Here is a 21,012-nt window from a genome sequence, read left to right as displayed (position 1 = left end):
TAGCTAAGAATAGAAACAGGTGCATGTATACTTGCGTGTACACTAATGCTAGGAGTTAGTAAATAAATTTGATGAATTTGAGGTATTACTCAAAACATCAAAGGCAGATATTGTTGGGATATCAGAGACGTGGTGTCACACAGATATAAGGAATGCAGAACTGGAATTTGGGAGTACAACGTCTACAGAAAGGATAGACAGGATAGGAAGGGAGCAGGGGTTATGCTATTAGTTAAAAAACACATAAAATCCAAGGAAGTGAAGCCAGTTGACATTGCTGGACAGTGCAGTGTTGAGTCAGTTTGGTGTGACATAAGCATAGGTAAATCAAAATTGAGAGTAGGAGTGTGCTATAGGCCTAATGACTCTGATGAGTATAATAAGATACTGTACAGGGAAATAGAGTGGGCCAGTAAATCAGAGAGTCTTATAATGGGGGATTTTAATTTCCCAGATATTGACTGGAATTTGGGGGCTAGTCACTCACACACTAGCAAGGCTTTTGTGGATTTATTCAATGATTCTTTTCTACATCAGCATGTTCGGGAGGCAAATAGAGGGAGTAATACTCTTGATTTGATTATCAGTAGAGATTCTTAGTGCATTAAGAATCTGCAGGCAAATGAACCACTAAGTGGCTGTGATCACAGTGTGCTGAAGTGGGATTTACTCAAAGAGGTAACTACCATTAGGGATAAACGGAAGGGGGATTGCTTTCGTAAAGGAGACTATGCTGGTCTGAGACAGTATTTAAATTCTATACAGTGGGACCAACTGATGATGTTACCAACAGCAAATTCAAAATGGGAAGCATTCAAGGAACTAATCTTGGAAGCTACCAGGCTTTACATACCAACCAAGAAATATTGTTCAAGGTTCAGGCCTAAATGGTTGTCAGATGAACTAATGAGACATATGGCAGAGAAGAAAAATGCATGGGATACATACAAATTAATGGGTGACGTGGAAGCCTATGATAGATATAAGTTGGTCTGTAACCAAGTCACAAAGGAGATTAGGCAGGCAAAGGCAGATTATGAGAAATCCTTGGCAAAGGATGCAAAGAAAAACAGAAAAGAGTTCTTTACCTATTTAAACTCAAGAAGGAAAGGGATGAATCAGATTGGTCCACTGGATGTTGATGGTTCAACAGTTGAGGATCCAGCTCAGGTGGCTAACAATCTAAACGAGTATTTTGCATCTACATTCACACATGAGGAGTTATTCAGGAAGGGGAATGTCGTAGGTGAAGTAAACATTGGCAGTGAGCTAGATGATTTTCTAATAACTGAGAGGAAAGTGGAGGAGAAATTGTTGAGGATAAACATAAAAAAGGAACCCGGGGTGGATGGGATCTATCCAGTTATATTAAAGGAGGCAGCAAAGGAAGTAAGCAAACCCCTAGCCATAATTATGAGAGCTTCTTTGGACTCAGGGGAGGTACCCATGGACTGGAGATGTGCAAATGTAACCCCAATTCACAAAGGAGGATCAAAGGCTGACACAAGTAATTATAGACCTGTTAGTTTAACTTTAGTTCCAGGAAAATTAATGGAGGCACTGGTTAAAGAAGCACTGCAGGATCATCTGGACAAGAATTCAGTTATAGCTCAGACACAGCATGGGTTTGTTAAGGGCAGGTCTTGTCTGACCAATTTGATTGGATACTATGATGTAGTCACAAAAGAACTGGTGCAGGGAATAACTTTGATATTATATATTTGGATCTTAGAAAGGCTTTTGATACTGTTGCGCATGGAAGACTGCTGCACAAATTGGAGAAGTGTGGCATTCGAGGCAAATTGCTGCTATGGATAAAGGGATGGTTGAGTGGCAGAAGACAGAGTTGTAATCAATGGACACTGCTCAACGTGGACTAATGTTATTAGTGGAGTTCCTCAGGGTTCAGTGTTGGGTCCATTGTTGTTTTCTGTATTTATAAATGATATTGATGATGGTGTATCAGGCTTAATGTCCAAGTTTGCAGACGATACAAAGGTTGGCAGGGTTGTTAAGGACACTACTGATACTATGCTGCTGCAACAGGATCTGGAAAGGTTGAGCAGATGGGCTGAGAGGTGGCAAATGAAGTTTAACATTGACAAATGTAAAGTACTACATATGGGAAACAGTAACCCCAGATCAACGTATCAACTCTGTGGTACTACGCTGACAGTGGTAGAGAATGAAAAGGACCTGGGGGTAATTGTGCAGGCAGATATGAAGTTCTCTGAGCAGTGCAGACGAGCTGCAAGAGTAGCTCATGGTGTCTTGTCAATGATATACAGGAATTTTTCTAGCAGGGACAGGGATGTGATTATTCCCTTGTATAAGGCATTGGTCAGGCCACACCTTGAGTACTGTATACAGGTCTGGAGGCCTCATTTCAAGAAGGATGTAGAGCTGCTGGAACGAGTACAGAGAAGGGCAACAAGATTAGCGAATGGAACAAAGGGTTGCTCTTACGAAGAAAGGCTTAAGTTTTGCAAATTACAGAGCCTGGAGACTAGGCATCGCCGAGGTGATCTGATAGAGGTGTACAAGGCTTTGAATGGCTTGAGCATGCTCAATGCCGATGGAATTCTTCCTCTTGCTCAGAATAATCACCTGAGAGGGCATAAATTCAAATTGAGGAAGGACGGATGTCGGATAGATGTGCGGAAATTCGTCTTTAGCCAGCGGGCAGTTGGTTTGTGGAATAGACTTCCATTGCTTGTTGTTGAAGTTGATAGCCTAAACAAATTTAAGGCTCAGCTGGACAGGTATTTCGAACGAATTGAGGGGTGAAATGGGAGTAGTGGTTGTTTTTTTTTTTTTTTTTTTGGCTGATGCTGAATAAGCTTGCTTTCTTGCATCATATGCCTCTACTAATGCTAATGCTAATGCTAAATAAGAACAATAAATGAGGTCCACAAAACTAGATTATGTTATAAGAAAGAGTTTTAAAATATTAATGAAAAAATATTAAATAATACCTGACAAAAAACAATAAAACTGTTATTTAAGATATTTCCATATTGCTTCTTGATTAGCGTCCTCACTTGCAATTTTCTTCACTTTTATCCGAGCATCAATGGCTGAGTGATTTATCCTTAACCATCTTTTCACTGTAGGAGTGGGATACCATTCCTTTAGAGGTAGGCCGATTAGACTAATAGTCATTTTGTTTGATATATTAGAAACAGTTAGGCGACTTCTCTTCTCTGAACATATTATGTTCATCTTTGAAAAACCTCTTTCCACTTCTACTGAACTTACAGCAATTGTTCTGATAATATTTTTAGCTCTTTGAACACTTTCAGGAATTGCATAATTCTGGGATTTTTTTAAAGCGTTTTCCACGAAATCTCGATAATCATTAATATTATTTTGGTAATTAAAAATGTCATTAAATACGAACAATTGTTCTTCAGCTGCTTTCCATGGAACTAGTACTTCTTCAATATTCCAGTAATCTGGCTTCAAAAAATTGAGAAATTGTAATTTATTCTTATCTTTAAATTGGCTACAAATGCTCTTAAATGCTCACATTCCATTAGTCTTAAATGTTCACAATCCATTAGTCTTTTTTTTTTTTTCAAATTCATTACGATGTTTTCTAAAAGTCTTCCCTGAGGAAGCCCAACAAATCGATGATTTTCTACAAATTTTATATTTTTGAAAGGTTTCTGAAGTAATTAATTCATCAACTTTTTTTTCGTATGGACCCTTTTCCTTTCCAAGCATTTGAAATGCTTTAATAGATCTTATCAAGAGTTTTTTAGCCTTTATTATGTCTATTTCTTGCTTGCAGTGCATTTGAAAGAAGAGAAATTTTGTTTAAAATATCAATCATCAATGCCAAATCAGTTATAACATATATATTTTCAAGACAGGCAGCCATACCTAAGTACTTTTTATTTGACCTTAAACTACAGGCAGCCCATCCCCATCTTGGTCCGAAAACTCTACCAATCTTTATAATTTCAATCCCAAGTTGTTCGGATATTTTGGAAAGTTCAATTTGGTTCTTATTGGATTGATGAAAAATAGTATATATCTTATCAATAAATATTTTAAAATGATTTACTTGCTTTATTTCCTTTATCGAATCATCTAAAACAAGATGGAGGCGATGATTTAAACAGTGCCATATTATTATGTTTGGAAACTCTTTTGCAATCCTAGTGCTCACTCCAGATTTTCTCTCAAGCATAATGCTGGCACCATCGGAGCAAAATCCTATTAAATTTTTTTCTAGGTAGTTCTTAGTTTTTTTCCATAACTGAAGAACATATTGTCTCTGCATCTTGTTTTTCCAATTCAACTAGTTCAACGAAAATTGTTTGTTGGTGATGTAACTGAATCCAAGGCCAATTCTAATACGAATTCTGATTTTGGTTTCTTATTGAAAAAATCTGTCAAACTCTGTTGCCTTTCATCCTTTTAAGGGCTTCTGCAAAAAATTTTAAAAATGTTTTATTTTAATATATTATAGAACAGGAGCGGATATGTGCCTATATATTTGAATATTTTTACTGGTTCTGTCCACTTGTGGTCATATCATAAACTTTTATAAACGAAGCGCTATATTTATACCATTGATAAACATCAGTCAGAACATACATTTTCTTCATTTTATCGATACTAAACGAAATTTCTTGCTGAGTTAATAAATGGCATAGGCTATGCAGATTAAATACGATAGAATACCAGGCGCCCACCTTAGAGAGAACACTGATTACAAGTGCAATTTTAACAACCGGGTCGCCGAACTCAACAAAAAATTAGGTATCGGTTCTGCCTAACCGGTGCGAACCGGCTGAATCCCACCACTGGTTCTAATATCTCTTGGTTTACATAAAAAAAAAAAAAATCTTCCTGTTGGATTTCATATTATTGTTATCAATTGTGTTCATTGTTGTGCTCTCAGATACACTGTTAATGTTTACCTGTTGTGTATCTTGTTGTTTATTTTTATTTATTTATTTTTTTAATATAAACTGAGTATGCACCAGGAAAATACTCATCGTATTTGTCCCTTCTCAGCATTCTTCAACTAAGAGAGTAATGAATTCTTTGCATACATTAATATTAGAAGGAAATAGGATGAACCACACTTGATATGAGTGATTTCAGGTAATGAGTGATTTCTTGTTAATGGAAGAGTTTTTACAAATATGATACAACTGAATAGAAGGGATGGAACAATATTTGCTGATGCTATCAAGGCAGTGATAGGTGGGTCGGAAACTGCTAGATTGGAGAAGGGGGAAGAGAGATTAATAACTTAACGGATCGCATTCGCTTAACTAAGTGATTCTTCCACTGCTACAACTGGTACATGCAGCATCCTGGAAAGTAAGGTGTCTGGGACTTCAGGACCTGCCGTGTCATCATAAAACAAATAAATACATAGGCTGTGTTAGTGTAACTAAGAGCATGAACAGGTGCAAGTATACATTAATGTGGTTCCCTGACAAAAGCCCACATGAATATTAGTCACAGAAAAAACTCCACTGGCATAAACACTCACAAGAAAAATACCCACACAGAAAATTGCTCACATTATTTTTAGTTTACAAAAAACAAATTATTTCATATTTCAAAATGCAACAAAATGTTGAATTTATATATTTTATTTCTACTTCTATACGATATATTTTAATATAACTTCTGATTTTAATATAAAGTAGAATATTTGGATGTAAATGTTTGTAAGGCAAATTACAGGAAATAAAATGCTCTGGTTTTATTGCAACTAAAGGCTTTTATTTTATTTATAAAAATAAATTATTTTTTCTCTGCCTTACAAAATGAACAGTCACCTTTTTAGCTTTTTATCAACAAACAACTAATTCAGACATATTTCAGTGATTTATTTATTTGTCAAGGATTTGAATATAATTTTCATTACTGTAAGTTAACCAATCTCTGCACGTATTTCAGTTTATCTTCTACTTACTCATACTCATGCAAAAGTGGCAACCAAGTCATGCAGTGTCATATCTTCTCTTTTTCACCTCTAGACAGACTGCCTGTTCATTAGCCAGTTTCAATCTGTGGCAAGCCAGGTCCCTCTTCAGTCCATCAAACAAAAACTACATGCTGGGATAACTACAGTGGAATAGGAAATTAAGTGCATTGTGAAATCCCTCACAGCAGTTTGTAGTTTTAGCCAACAGTTCAAGAGCTGCATCATGATGATTACATACACGTATTGGAAACTGGAGCCCTGCTGCACCCTCAATTGTCATTCAGTTATGAAGACAAAAGATGGCAACATAGTACAACAACCATCTGAATACTGTCATGATTACTGTCCTCAAAAAGCAGAGATTCATGCTGATCAGGTGTCTTGAAGGGAACCACTCTACATGTTTGTTGCCGCCTAGGTGACATAACATTCCTTACCATCAAGAAGGTGCATGAATGCGCTGGTCCCACAGGAACTATTAGTTGTTGGTGACTCTATTGTCAGGGAAACGGGGAACATGCTATGTAAAAAGGATAGGTGGAACAGGACCAGGGTATGTCTGCCAGGGGCAAAGGTTGATGACGTTGTAGAGCGGATATCATCTTTCAAGGGCACAAAAGGTGATATAGTTGTACACGTTGGCACTAATGATATTAAGAGTAGGAGACCGGCAGAATTACTCAACAAGTACAGGTCACTGTTGAAAAAAAGCCGAGAATTAGGGTTGAATTTAAAAGTGTCTGCAATTCTGCCCAGACACGATAGGAGGGAGTATATGATGAGAGCCTTGTCGATCAATTCGGCCCTGGAAAGATTGTGCAAGGCTCAAGGGGTAGAATTTTTTTCAGCCTGGACTGTACTTGTTAACAGGAGAGATTGCTTCTACAGGGATGGGATACACTTAAATAGAAAGGGTGCAAGAATATTTGCTGATGCTATCGAGGCAGTGTTAGGTGGGTCGGAAAACTGCTAGCTTGGGGGGATACAAAGACTAATAGTTTAACAGTAACCGCAGGCAGAGGTGAAGGTGATTCTTGCACAACTTCTATTAGAATAAGAAGCGACCTGGAGCGAGGGGTGTTGGGGGTTTCAGGGACGGATGGCAGTCATCCTGGAATAGTTGGGTATATGGGATGTGTTAGGGTAATAAGGAATAGGCATAGGAGCATGTATGCTTGCATGTATACCAATGCTAGAAGTATAGTAAATAAATTTGATGAATTTGAAGTGTTGGTCAAGACATCAAAGGCGGATATTGTTGGGATAGCAGAGACGTGGTGTCACAAAGATATACGGAATGCAGAACTGGAATTTGGGGAGTACAATGTGTACAGAAAGGATAGACAGGACAGAAAGGGAGGAGGTGTTATGCTGTTAATTAAGAAAAACATAAAATCAAAAGAAGTGCATCCAGTTGATATAGATGGACAGTGCACTGTTGAGTCAGTTTGGTGTGACATAAGCACTGCAAAAGCAAAAATAAGAGTAGGAGTGTGTTATAGGCCTAATGACTCGAATGGGTACAATGAACAATTGTACAGAGAAATAGAGTGGGCCAGTAAATCAGAATGTCTTATAATGGGGGATTTTAACTTCCCAGATATTGACTGGAACTTGTGGGTTGGTCACTCACACACTAGTCAGACTTTTGTGGATTTATTGGATGATTGTTTTCTGCAGCAGCATGTTCGAGAGGCAACCAGAGAAAGTAATACTCTTGATCTGGTTATCAGCAGTGATCATTCGTGTATTAAGAATTTGCAGATAAAGGAACCACTGGGTGGCAGTGATCACAGTGTGCTGAAGTGGGATTTACTCAAAGAGGTAACTACCGTCAGGGGTAAAGGAAAGGGTTTTTGCTTCCGTAAAGGGGAGTACAGTGGTCTCAGACAGTTTTTAAATTCTGTACAGTGGGATCGACTGACGATGTTACAAACAGTAAATTCTAAGTGGGAAGCATTCAAGGAATTAATCGTGGAAGCTACTAGACTTTTCATACCGATGAAGAAATATTGTTCAAGGTTTAGGCCTAAATGGTTATCAAATGAACTAATGAGACTCGTGACAGAGAAGAAAAATGCATGGGATGCATATAAATTATCAGGCGACGCAGAAACCTGTAGCAGATATAAGCTAGTCTGTAATCAGGTCACAAAGGAGGTTCGGCAGGCAAAGGCGGATTACGAGAAATCTTTGGCAAAAGATGCTAAGAAAAACAGCAAGGATTTCTTTACTTATATAAACTCTAAAAGGAAGGGGCTGAATATGATTGGTCCACTTGACATCGATGGTTCGACTGTTGATGATCCTGCTCAGATAGCAAACAAACTGAATGAGTATTTTGCATCTACATTCACACGTGAGGAATCATTACAGTTTGAAAATGGAAGAAGGTTATCAAATTGTAGCAGTGTGCTTAATGATTTTGTAATAACTGAGAGCAAAGTGGAGGAGAAATTGTTGAAGTTAAACATAAGAAAGGCACCTGGGGCGGATGGGATCTATCCAGTTATATTAAAGGAGGCGGCAAAGCAACTAAGCAAACCCTTAGCCATAATTATGAGAGCATCCTTGGATTCAGGGGAGATTCCCACGGACTGGAGATGTGCAAATGTATCCCCAATTCACAAAGGAGGTTCGAAGGGTGACACGAATAATTACAGACCAGTTAGTTTAACTTCTGTTCCGGGTAAAATAATGGAGTCACTGGTTAAAGATGCATTGCAGGATCATCTAGACAAGACTGCAGCAATAATTCAGACACAGCATGGGTTTGTTAAGGGAAAGTCTTGTCTGACAAATTTGATTGGTTATTATGATGTGGTCACAAAGGAACTGGATGCAAAAAATAATTTTGATATCATATACTTGGATTTCAGGAAAGCTTTTGACACTGTTGCGCATGGAAGACTACTGTACAAATTGGAGCAGAATGGTATTAAGGGTAAGTTGCTACAATGGATAAAAGGATGGTTAAGTGGGAGAAGACAGAGGGTGGTAATCAATGGGTGCTGCTCTTCGTGGACTAATGTTATTAGTGGAGTCCCACAGGGTTCGGTGTTGGGGGCCACTGTTGTTTTGTATATTTATCAATGATATTGATGAAGGTATATCAGGCTTAATGTCGAAGTTTGCAGATGACACGAAGGTTGGCAGGGTTGTTAATGACAGTAATGGCAGTGTGCTACTGCAACAGGATCTAGATAATTTGGGCAGATGGGCTAAGAAGTGGCAACTGAAGTTTAACCTTGACAAATGCAAAGTACTGCATATGGGTAGAAGTAACCCCAGAGAAACGTACCAACTGTGTGGTACTACACTTAAGGTGGTAGAAAATGAAAAAGACCTGGGAGTAATTGTGCAGTCAGATATGAAGTTTTCTGAGCAATGTAGACAGGCTGCTAGGGCAGGTCATGGGGTTTTGTCAATGATATATAGGAATTTTGCTAGCAGGGAAAAGGAGGTGATTGTCCCTCTGTATAAGGCAATGGTCAGGCCACGCCTTGAGTACTGCGTACAGGTCTGGAGGCCTCATTTTAGGAAGGATGTAGATTTGCTTGAGCGTGTACAGAGAAGAGCAACACGATTGGTGAGGGGAATGAAGGGATCCTCTTACCAAGAGAGGCTTAAGTTCTGCAAATTGCAGTGGCTGGAGACTAGGCACCTGCGTGGTGATCTGATTGAGGTCTATAAGGCCTTGAATGGGTTGAGCACGCTGAATTCTGATGGGATCCTCCCACTTGTTCAGAATACGAACCTACGGGGACATAAGTTCAAATTAAGAAAGGATAGATGTAGAATAGATGTGCGGAAATTTGCCTTTAGCCAGCGGGTGGTTAATTGCTGGAACAAACTTCCATCTGTCGTTGTGGAAGTTGATAGGTTAAATAAATTTAAGGAGGAACTGGACAGGCAATTGGAGGGTATGGTGTGATTTTTTTTTTTTTTTTTTTTTGGCTGATGCTGCATAAGCTCCTACACTGCTTTCTTGCATCAAGTGCCACTACTACTACTACTACTACTAATGGATTTTAGGGAAGCAGGCCAAACGGACTTCTAAATCTTCTGAAATAGAAAGATACTGGGTACATCAGTGTTTTACACTGAGTGTCTGATAACAGAATGCCTGTTTCCCTCTATGCAAGATATACACCTGTCCAAATAAGTAGAGACAATGGCATTCTGAGTTGTTGACAAAAATGTACACAACTACTAAGCAACATTAGTCTGAGCGAACCACACTGTGGTTTATCTCCTATAGTTCGGATCTTCTACAAGCCTTTCAAGGTCAATTCTCATGACAAGCTGTGAATTGACTGAAATGCCCTTGCTGGTACAAACCTATCAGCTATCTTCAGTCTGTTGGCTTTCATCTGCAGGGATTTCATCCCTCATAGGCCAGATAGCAGGATGTGCCATTTACACAGCAGCCAGAATCAAGACGATGAGATCGCACCAGTCATCTTTATTGTGGTTATCAATCATTTCCAGGTAATGTTGTCTGTTCCGCAAACTGTGAGATCCCTTACTGATGGGAGAGATGGTGTTTATTGTTGGCCCACTGCAGCAGCAGGAATTCAGTTGCACAAATTCTCCTAATGTGGGGAGGGGTGGCTGACTCCCACAGTTCAGCACTATACAATATGCCAGAATATACAGTAGTTCTTATATAATATGCAGTTGTAGTTTGTTTCACGTGCAAGCGATGCTGTTTGATTGTCCAATGTCGAGTAGTTCATTCTTTTTACAAGCAGGTGAATATGCAATGTGAACGTAAGTTCAGTGTCAAATATTATGCCAAGATCACTATGAGTTTTGACAATTAGGATAGGTATGCCATTTAGTTTTGGGTTTACAGGCGTGGTTGATCTTTGTAGTGATTCTACACAGTGATTATACACTTGAAGGTAGAAGAAATTTGTTTTGTAGAGACGGGATACACTTAAAAAAGAGGTGGTGCAACAGTGTTTCCCAGTATTATTGAGGATACAGTTTTAAAGGTTCAGGGAAACTGCTAATTAGGGTGAATGTGGGTAATAATGACACGCGTTTATCTGATAATATTGGTCAAAGTTACTCTTGCACATACCTCAACAGTTCTTATCTGTTACCCCAACTGCCGGGTGGGTAAAGTGCCTGCCTGGCAAGCCAAAGGTCGCGGGTTCGATTCCCACCTCGGCCTTGGATCAAAGTACTGCAAAAACCTTGGGAGGTGCATTATGGCCACAGAGACTTATGCGCCAACAACTACGAAAAATAAAAAAAAAAAAAAGTTACCCCAACTGGATATATTATCAAGATGTTCTGGGGGCAGAAACGTTTCAATTGAGCGGGCAGCTAATGCCAGGGAAGAGAGCCTAAAAAACTTCAAGGGTTCTGTTAGGATTGTTAAATATACAAGAACAGTAAGTCTTAATTAATTGCTTATGTAGTAACATTAGAAGTGTTGTCAATAAAATGAGCGAATTCGAACTGCTGGTTAAAACAAGTAACGCGGAAATAACAGGGCTTACGGAGACGTGGTGCCACCCAGAAATTGGGGATGATGACTTTCAGTACGGCTTGTATAATGTATTTAGGAAGGATAGAGTAGATAGAAGAGGTGGTTGGGTTATGTGTCTTATCAGAAGTAATGCGAGTAGGAGTAATCTACAGACCAGGCGATTGTGAAGATTATGACGAAAGCCTCTACATGCAAATGGAATTGGCAAGTAAGCGTTAATGTCTTATTATGGGTGATTTCAATTTGCCTCTAATTGATTTGAGTAAATGGGAAACTCGACACGGGGAACAAAATTTTTAAATCAACTAGATGACAGTTATTTGTATCAACATGTCAGGGAAAGAGAAAAGAATATCCTAGACCTCATCATCACCCATGAATCAGATGACATAACAGGGTTGATAATAGAGGAACCAGTAGAAGGAAGTGATCACGGACTTCTGTGGTGGATGATGATGAGAGGGGTAGCAGCAGTAAAAGGCAAAGGAATGGGTTTTAATTTCAGAAAAGGAAATTGCGATGCCTTAAGGTACTACATGGCCTCTATTAACTGCGATATCTATTATCTAAGATATCGCGCAGAGAATGAATATATTTGAACTGTGATATGCTTTTAAAACATTAATCACAGATGCCTTGAATGCGTATTTACCATTAAAAAAAATACTGCACAAGGAGGATTCCAAGTTGGATGAACAGTGAAGTTGCCACATTACTTGAACACAAAAAAAAGGTGGCATGGAAAGGTTACAGAACAATAAAAAGTATTAAAGCCTATAACAGCTACAAGATGATCTGTAATAGAGCCACAGAAAAGATTCGACAGGCAAAGGCAGTTTATGAGAAACCACTAGCAAACAGAGCAAAGAGGGGTGGGGGATAAAGAATTCTTTGCATATATAAATGCCAAGAAGAGCAGGACAAACCAGATCGGACCTTTAAGTAAGGGAAAGGGGATAGCATTAAATACACCAGCTGCCGTTGCAGATAAACTCAACAGTTATTTTGCTTCGATATTTACAAATGAAAAACCTTTTGTGGCAATGGAAAATTGTGCAAGCAAAGTTGAAAAATATGTAATTAATGATATTGAAATTTCGCAAGATTATTTAATGAAAAAAACTTTCGAGCCTACAGGCCAGTAAGGCTCCTAGAATTGATGGAATATACCCTATAATCTTAAGGGAGACGGCAAGTGAGTGCATTGAACCATTGAGGATAATTATGCAAACATCACTAGACTCTGGGGAGATTCCCTTGGATTGGAAAAGTGCCAATGTATCTCCCATACATAAGGGTGGCTCTAAGAGTGAAGTGGGAAATTATCGACCTGTCAGTCTGACTTCAATGGTAGGAAAAATCATGGAGGCAATGATCAAGGATGGAATTCAGGATCATTTGGATAGAATTGAAATTCTCAAGGATACTCAGCATGGTTTTGTTAAGGGAAAATCATGTTTAACAAATCTGGTTCGCTATTTTGAAAAGGTCACTCACAATCTGGATTTAGGGAATAATTTCGACATTGTTTATTTAGATTTCAGCAAAGCTTTTGACTCATTCCCACATGAGCGGTTGCTTTATAGGCTAGAAAAGGTTGGATTCACTGGGAAAATATCCTTAGATGGATAGCAGGATGGCTTCAGGGCACGAGGCAGAAGGTTGTGATAAATGGCTATTCCTCAGATTGGGTTGATGTAAGAAGTGAGGTTCCCCAAGGATCAGTATTAGGACCACTGTTGTTTTTAATTTTCACAAACGACATCGATGAAGGGATAGAGGGCGTGATGTCTAAATTTGCAGATGATGTTAAAATTGGTAGAGTAGATAATGATCACTGTCAAGGTGAGCTTCTCCAGAGAAACCTAGATAGACTTCAGGAATGATCAGAAAAATGGCAGCTATGCTTTAATCCAACACAGTGTAAGGTATTACACCTTGGAAACAGTAATCCCAAAATAACTTATTCACTTGGTGGAATTCAACTGAACCCAGTACTGGAGGAAAGGGACTTGGGTGTTGCGATACGGTCAGACATGAAATTTTCTGAGCATTGTAAACAAGTTGCAAGGAAGGCCCATGGTGTCTTATCGATGATCTATCGAACTTTTGCAAGTAGAGATAGGGACATGATAATCCCATTATATAAGGCTTTTATTAGACCACACTTGGAATACTGTGTTCAAGTATGGAGACCGCACCTAAAGAAAGACATCAAGCTTCTTGAAAGGGTGCAAAGAGGAGGTAACTCGCCTGGTGAGTTCAAAAAAAGGGCATCCTTATGAAGAAAGACTGAATATGTGGGTTGCAGAGTTTGGAAACTAGAAAACTTAGAGGATATTTGATTGAGGTGTTTTAAGGCTCTGAGAGACATCAGTAAAATGAATGAGGACGAAATTTTCAAGATTATAAATGATGCGAGAACTAGGGGACATAAATTCATGTTACGGGGGGGGAAATTTTTAGATTGGGCTGCAGGAAGTTTTATTTTAGCCAGCGAGTTATAAATTACTGGAATAAGTTGCCTACATGGGTGGTAGAGGCTCACAGTTCGGGGAAATTCAAAGGTCATCTGGATAGTACCTTCGGTTCAGGGAAGCACACAGGATGATAGGTTTAATTTCCTTTTCTTTTATTAATTATTATTATTTATTTTTATTTTTTATTATTTTTTTTTATCATTGTTTTATTCAGGGTTTTTTTTTTTTTTTTTTTTGGCTGGTGCTGCATAAGCCATAGGCTTTCTTGCACCATGCAGCCTTTACTAATACTAATACCACCATAAGAGTCTTCTGTGGATTTTGGGCCAAGCCAAATCTAACTACATGAATAATGGTTTATCATCACACAATACACTACTGGTCGTTGGTGGTCGGATGGTTGTTAGAATCCTAATATCGTCTACATATGTGCACACATCATTCCTATTATTTTACATCGAACAGGTGTTGACGTAACAGGTCTGTAATTACTCGTTACCATCTGATCCTCCTCAGTGTACTGGGGATATATGTGAACACCGCCAGTCCATATGGACCTACTCTGAATCCAAAGATGCTTTCATAATTATGGATAAGAATTTCCTTACTTTCTTTGCTGCTTCTCTTAATGTTCTAAGTTATTACTATAACCCTGAAACTCTACTTATTGCAAGAATATTTGCTGATGCTATCGAGGCAGTGTTACGTGGGTCGCAAAACTGCTAGTTTGGGGGGATCAAGGACTAATAGTTTAACAGCAGCCACTGGCAGAGGTGAAAGTTATTCTTGCACTGCTTCTATTGGAATGAGCAGCAGCCTGGAAAACAAGATTCAGGGTATTTTAGAGACTGCTGGGAGTCACTGCGGTACAAGTAAACACATGGGCTGTGTTAGGGTAGCTAAGAATAGGAACAGGGGCATGTACAGTTGCATGTACACCAATGCTAGCAGTTTGGTAAATAAATTTGATGAATTTGAGGTATTGCTCAAAACATCAAAGGCAGATATTGTTGGGATATCAGACACGTGGTGTCACACAGATATAAGGAATGCAGAACTGGAATTTGGATACACAGTACAGAAAGGATAGACAGGATAGGAAGGGAGGAGGGGTTATGCTATTAGTTAAGAAACACAAAATCCAAGGAAGTGAAGCCAGTCGACATCACTGGACAGTGCAGTGTCGCGTCAGTTTGGTGTGACATAAGCATTGGGAGATAAAAATTGAGAGTAGGAGTGTGCTATAGGCCTAATGACTCTGATGAGTATAATAAGAAACTGCACAGGGAAATAGAGTGGGCCGGTAAATCAGAGAGTCTTATAATGGAGGATTTTAATTTCCCAGATATTGACTGGAATTTGTGGGTTGGGCACTCACACAGTAGCAAGGCTTTTGTGGATTTATTGGATGATTGTTTTCTACATCAGCATGTTCGGGAGGCAACCAGAGGGAGTAATAATTTTGATCTGATTATCAGTAGTGATTCTTCATGCAATAAGAATCTGCAGATAAAGGAACCACTACGTGGTAGTGATCACAGTGTGCTGAAGTGGGATTTACTCAAAGAGGTAACTACCATCAGGGGTATAGGGAAGGGTTTTTGCTTTCGTAAAGGCGACTACGATGGTCTGAGACAGTATTTAAATTCTATACAGTGGGACCAACTAATGATGTTACCAACAGCAAATTCAAAATGGGGAAGCATTCAAAGAACTTATCTTCAAAACTAGTAGGCTTTACATACCAACTAAGAAATATTGTTCAAGGTTTAGGCCAAAATGGATGTCAGATGAACTAATGATTTTTATGATAGAGAAGAAAATTGCATAGGATATATATAAATTAACATGTGACATAGAAGCCTATGACAGATGTAAACTGGTCTGTAACCAAGTCACAAAAGAGACTAGGCAGGCAAAGGCAGATTATGAGAAATCCTTGGCAAAGGATGCAAAGAAAAACAGAACAGAGTTCTTTATCTATGTATACTCTAGAAGGAAAGGGATGAATCAGATTAGTCCACTGGATATTGATGGTTCAACAGTTGAGGACCCTGCTCAGGTGGCTAACAAACTAAATGAGTATTTTGCATTTACTTTCACACATGAGAAGTTATTCAGGAAGGGGAATGCCAGAGGTGAAGTAAACTCTGGCAGTGAGCTAGATGATTTTGTATTAACCAGAGGGAAGTGGAGGAGAAATTGTTGAGGATAAACATAAAAACAGCAACTGGAGTGGATAGGATCTATCCAATTATATTAAAGGAGGCAGTAAAAGAAATAAGCAAACCCTTAGCCATAATTATGAGAGCTTCTTTGGACTAAGGGGAGGTATCCGTAGACTGGAGATGTGCAAATGTGATCCCAATTCAGAAAGGAGGATCAAAGGCTGAGAAAAGTAATTATAGACCTGTGAGTTTTAACTTCTGTTACAGGAATATTGATGGAGGCACTGGTTAAAGAAGCACTGCATGATCATCAAGACAAGACTTCAGATATAGCTCGGACGTTCAAGTCCGTGACCACCAAATATGGAGGATGCATAAAGGTTAGGGAATGACCTCTGCATATCCCCTGAGCAATATGGCCTTAGTTGCTAATGCTCCTAAAAAAAACCAAATAGCAATAACAGTATAGCTCGGACACAGCATGGTTTTGTTAAGGGGAAGTCTTGCCTGACCAATATGATTGGATACTATGATGCAGTCACAAAAGAACTGGATGCAGGGAATAACTTTGATATTATAAATTTGGATCTTAGAAAGGCTTTTGATACTGTTGCACATGGAAGACTGCTGCACAAATTGAAGCAGTGTGGCACTGGAAGCAAATTGCTGCTAGGGATAAAGGGATGGTTGAGAGGGAGAAGACAGAGAGTGATAATCAATGGACACTGCTCATCGTGGACTAATGTTATTAGTGGAGTCTCTCAGGGTTCAGTGTTGGGTCCATTGTTGTTTTCTGTATTTATAAATGATATTGATGATGGTATATCAAGCTTATGTCCAAGTTTGCAGACTATAGAAAGGTTGGCAGGGTTGTTAATTTTTACGTTCTTATGATGAAATGTGTTTCCCCTTCACTGATATGAAAAACAATACATTTTCAGAATCTTTTCTCCATTCCTATCGTGTTGCATTCAGTCGGGGTGATTCCGTGTTATATATGATATCGTTCCCCTATTTATAAATCGTGTATGATCGAATTCATGTAGTGTAAACACGTGTTATACGAGGACTGACTGTTGTTTGAAATGGACACACACACATGCACACACACCAAACTAACAGAAGCTGTCATAATTGTTAAAGAGAAGACCTTTTAGCTATCAATGTAGCTCTTAGTTGTGATTTGGATCATAATGATGCGATTCAAAATGGCCAGTTTAGATTTTGTACCAGAAATAATAACAAACAACATACATTAGGTTAGGAAAATTTGTAATATTGGGGAAGTTAGTAGACAACTTTGAAATAGTCTGAAATGGACGCACAATGGTCGGATATTGGCAATAAGGTTTTAATATGTAATTCAGCCATTTATACCAGTCTTTCAGTTATAATAAAATGGAAAGCAAAGTTGCTGAATGAAGGGATTTAATCACATTGAGCCACTTGATGTCAATGGGTTAACTGTTGATCAACCTGCTCAGGTTGCTGACAAATTGAATATGTATTTTGCATCTATTTCCGTACACAAGAAATTCTTTAGAGAAGGAGATGACAGAAGTTTATCAAACTAATGGGGAGCTAAATGATTTTATGATAACTGAAAGGAAAGTGGAAAATAAATTGCTAAACCTAAATATAAAAAAGCACATGGTGGGGTAAATAAATTCAAGGAAAACCTGGACAAACTTTTGCAAGTGAATGGATAGGTGAAATAGGAAGTGTTTCTTTTTTTTTTAGCTGATGCTATATAGGCTTGCTTTCTTGCATCATATGCCTCTAGTAATGCTAATTTAATTTAAGGACACTACTGACGCTATGCTGCTGAAAGGATCTGGAAAGGTTGAGCAGCTGGGCTGAGAGGTGGCAATTGAAGTTTAACATTGATAAATGTAAAGTACTACATATGGGAAACAGCAACCCCAGAGCAACGTATCAACTCGGTGGTACTACACTGACAGTGGTAGAGAATGAAAGGGAACTGGGGGTGGTTGTGCAGGCAGATATGAAGTTCTCTGAGCAGTGCAGACGGGCTGCAAGAGTAGCTCATGGTGTATTGTCAATGATATATAGGAATTTTTCTACAGGGATAAGGAGGTGATTATTCCCTTGTATAAGGCAATGGTCAGGCCACACCTAGAGTACTGTATACAAGTCTGGAGGCCTCATTTCAAGAAGGATGTAGAGCTTCTGGAACAAGTACAGAGGAGGGCAACATGATTAGTGAATGGAACAAAGGCTCTTATGAAGAAAGGCTTAATTTTTGCAAATTACTAGGCTCCGGGAAGGTGTTGTCATTGTTGTTATTAGGAGCATTAACAACTAAGGCCATATTGCTCCGGGGATATGTGGTGGTCATTTTCTGACCTTTCCGCATCTAGTGATCACGGGCTCGAACCCCAGTACGATCAAGAAGCGTGTGCTACGCACTGCTGCTCCTGCCCACCTGGCTGCGGAGGCTCCACCGGCAAGGTGATGCCTTTATACACCTCTAACAGAGGTGTATAAAGCCTTGAATGGTTTGAGCATGCTCAATGCTGATGGGATTCTTCCTCTCAGGTGATTCAGAATAATCACCTGAGAGGGCATAAATTCAAATTGAGGAAACACAGATGTAGGATAGATGTGTGGAAGTTTGGCTTTAGCCAGCGGGTAGTCGGTTGGTGGAACAGACTTCCATCACTTGTTGTGGAAGTTGATAGCCTAAATAAATTTAAGGCTCAGCTGGACAGGTATTTCGAACGGGAGGGGTGAAATGGGAGTGTTTTTTTTTTTTGACTAATGCTGCATAAGATTGCTTTCTTGCATCATATGCCTCTACTAATGCTAATGCTATATAAATTGTGTGTTTTGGCTAAATGCATTATTTGGGTACGACTTGTCTCCGCACAGTAGGCATGGTCGTAGAATGGAGTGATACGTTTTCTTTCTGATTGTTTTGTGTCATTAAGGAGAGGAGTCCTTAGCTTGGGTAGGGTGTTTATCCCCTCCATCCCGCTGTTTTAAAATGAAAACGAGTTCTCTATTTCAAAACAGCAGCAGCAATTGGGGAGGGGAAACAAAAAACCCTAGGCATATCAACCTAGGGTTTCTTCCAATGCTGAGAGAAATATAATAATATATTCATTATTTGCACTCATATAGTAATTCAACAATATGTATATGTGTAACCCAAAATAGCCATACAGCGTACAGAGCGCTTGTAATCGTTAAAAATCGTTGTAAATTTAGATTGTTAAATTGATATTACTTACCATAACATTTTATATACAAATATAAAATACACACTTCAATCCACATCGTAACACAACTATAAATGTGCCGAACTGACAGTTGGGCAAACCAGACGCATAAGTTTTATAAGGTTCGGGTTTAGTATTTATTTATTTTTATCACCGGGACGGTTTAAATTATCATTGATCCCGTTACATGGTTCGACTGGTCGGCAGTTTCAGTAAGCCACAGAACTTATAGTACTTGTTAGTTACACAGAACTTTACACGCAGAAACGGCTTAACGAAATATTATTAGCTCCCTGCATAGGAAATATTCCTATTTCAGTTAGGCTTAGCATCGTATAATGTTTTCCTGCAGTTGCCAAGCATCAACTGTAAACAAAATGATGACAGATCACACAGAAATGCCAAAATCAAATTTTTGTTCAAAATTTTACCCTTTTGTTTCATCACATTCATTTAAATACGTTCGCACAAAAAATATTTAAACATTCTTCTTGTTTGCATCAGGAGAAAAAAACTGATGGTTATTTAACAAATCTAAACCGAGATAATACACATTCAAATGGCGGACATTTAACACTTTGCTACGGGGATTCACAAGTAATAACAAGGAAGAAACACAAACGCTGAAAAAAATTGGTACTCTCGTTAGATATACTCATTTGACCATAACATGCATAACTTCCCCGAGATTTTAACATTTTATAATAGCAGTTTCATATTTTTTTTTTTTTTTTTTCATTTTTGTACCCCAACAAAAGGGAAAGACTGTACTACCAAAAATACACGGACAGCATCAAGTTTCAAAGAACTTGACTGTTTTTAATACAACATTTAATAACGTGACGACTCGCCTTCTCAATTGAGTGCACACTTTTTCCTGGAAAGTAGAGTCCGAAAACCATTTTTTTTTTTTGTAAATATAAAGTCCATATTTGTGTCCGTTTCACCTTCAAAACAATGATCAATTCGGCTACGGATTGCGGACGTGTTGCTATTCTTTTGATTAACCAGTTCGCCGATTTTCAGAGGTAAAAAAAACAAAAACTCTCAGCTTATAATTATTTCTATTTTAATATATTCGCCCCAAAGAAAAACATCTGAAGCGAAAAATGTATCAAGGAATTCACATACACCCGATTATTATTATTAGCTATAGGGTGCAAGGAAGCCTGAGGCTTTGGCGGCACAAGCGAAAAAAAAAAAAAAAAAAAATCTCAGTTACCTTAGAAAGAATAATAGTCAGAATAGAAGGGAATCATTAAGAGATAGTCGAATGAAGATATCCAGCTCAGGACCCTGGGCGTGCCAAGCCCTAACTCACGAGATGTGGAACGAACTTCGCGAATCCACACGGCTCGAATTGGGCCAGTTGTTAGCATTACTAAAGGCACATGATGCAAGCTACCAAACTTACATATCAACCAAAAAAAAAAAAACAGAAAAGAAACATGAAATTTCACTCCTCCACTCCCTTCACATGTTACTCTACTTTTGCCTTGAATCTATTTCAGCTATTCACTTCTAAAACAGTAGACGGAAGTTTGTTTAATCAAACCACCACATGCAGACTAAAGGAAAATTTCCGCACATATATCCTACAACTGTCTTTGCTCAATTTGAAATTATGCCCAATCCGGCGATTATTCTAAGCCAGATGAAGAAT

At 38.6% G+C, this 21,012-nt stretch overlaps 1 protein-coding gene across 1 annotated transcript in view; it reads right to left on the bottom strand.

Annotated features, from left to right (window-relative positions):
- LOC150090468 (uncharacterized) overlaps positions 1-19,864 on the bottom strand; it is a 678,730-nt gene extending 658,866 nt beyond the window's left edge. The window contains exon 1 of the mRNA XM_090389911.1: positions 19,362-19,864. The gene's annotated coding sequence lies outside the window, so the exon portion shown is untranslated. The remainder of the gene's footprint in view (positions 1-19,361) is intronic.
- Positions 19,865-21,012: the final 1,148 nt, after the last annotated feature.

This window comes from Mastigoproctus giganteus, chromosome 2 (assembly GCF_048544385.1).
Source record: "Mastigoproctus giganteus isolate SK-2022 chromosome 2, ASM4854438v1, whole genome shotgun sequence".
Lineage (NCBI taxonomy): Eukaryota > Metazoa > Arthropoda > Arachnida > Uropygi > Thelyphonidae > Mastigoproctus > Mastigoproctus giganteus.
This window is presented reverse-complemented; position numbering and strand designations above follow the sequence as displayed.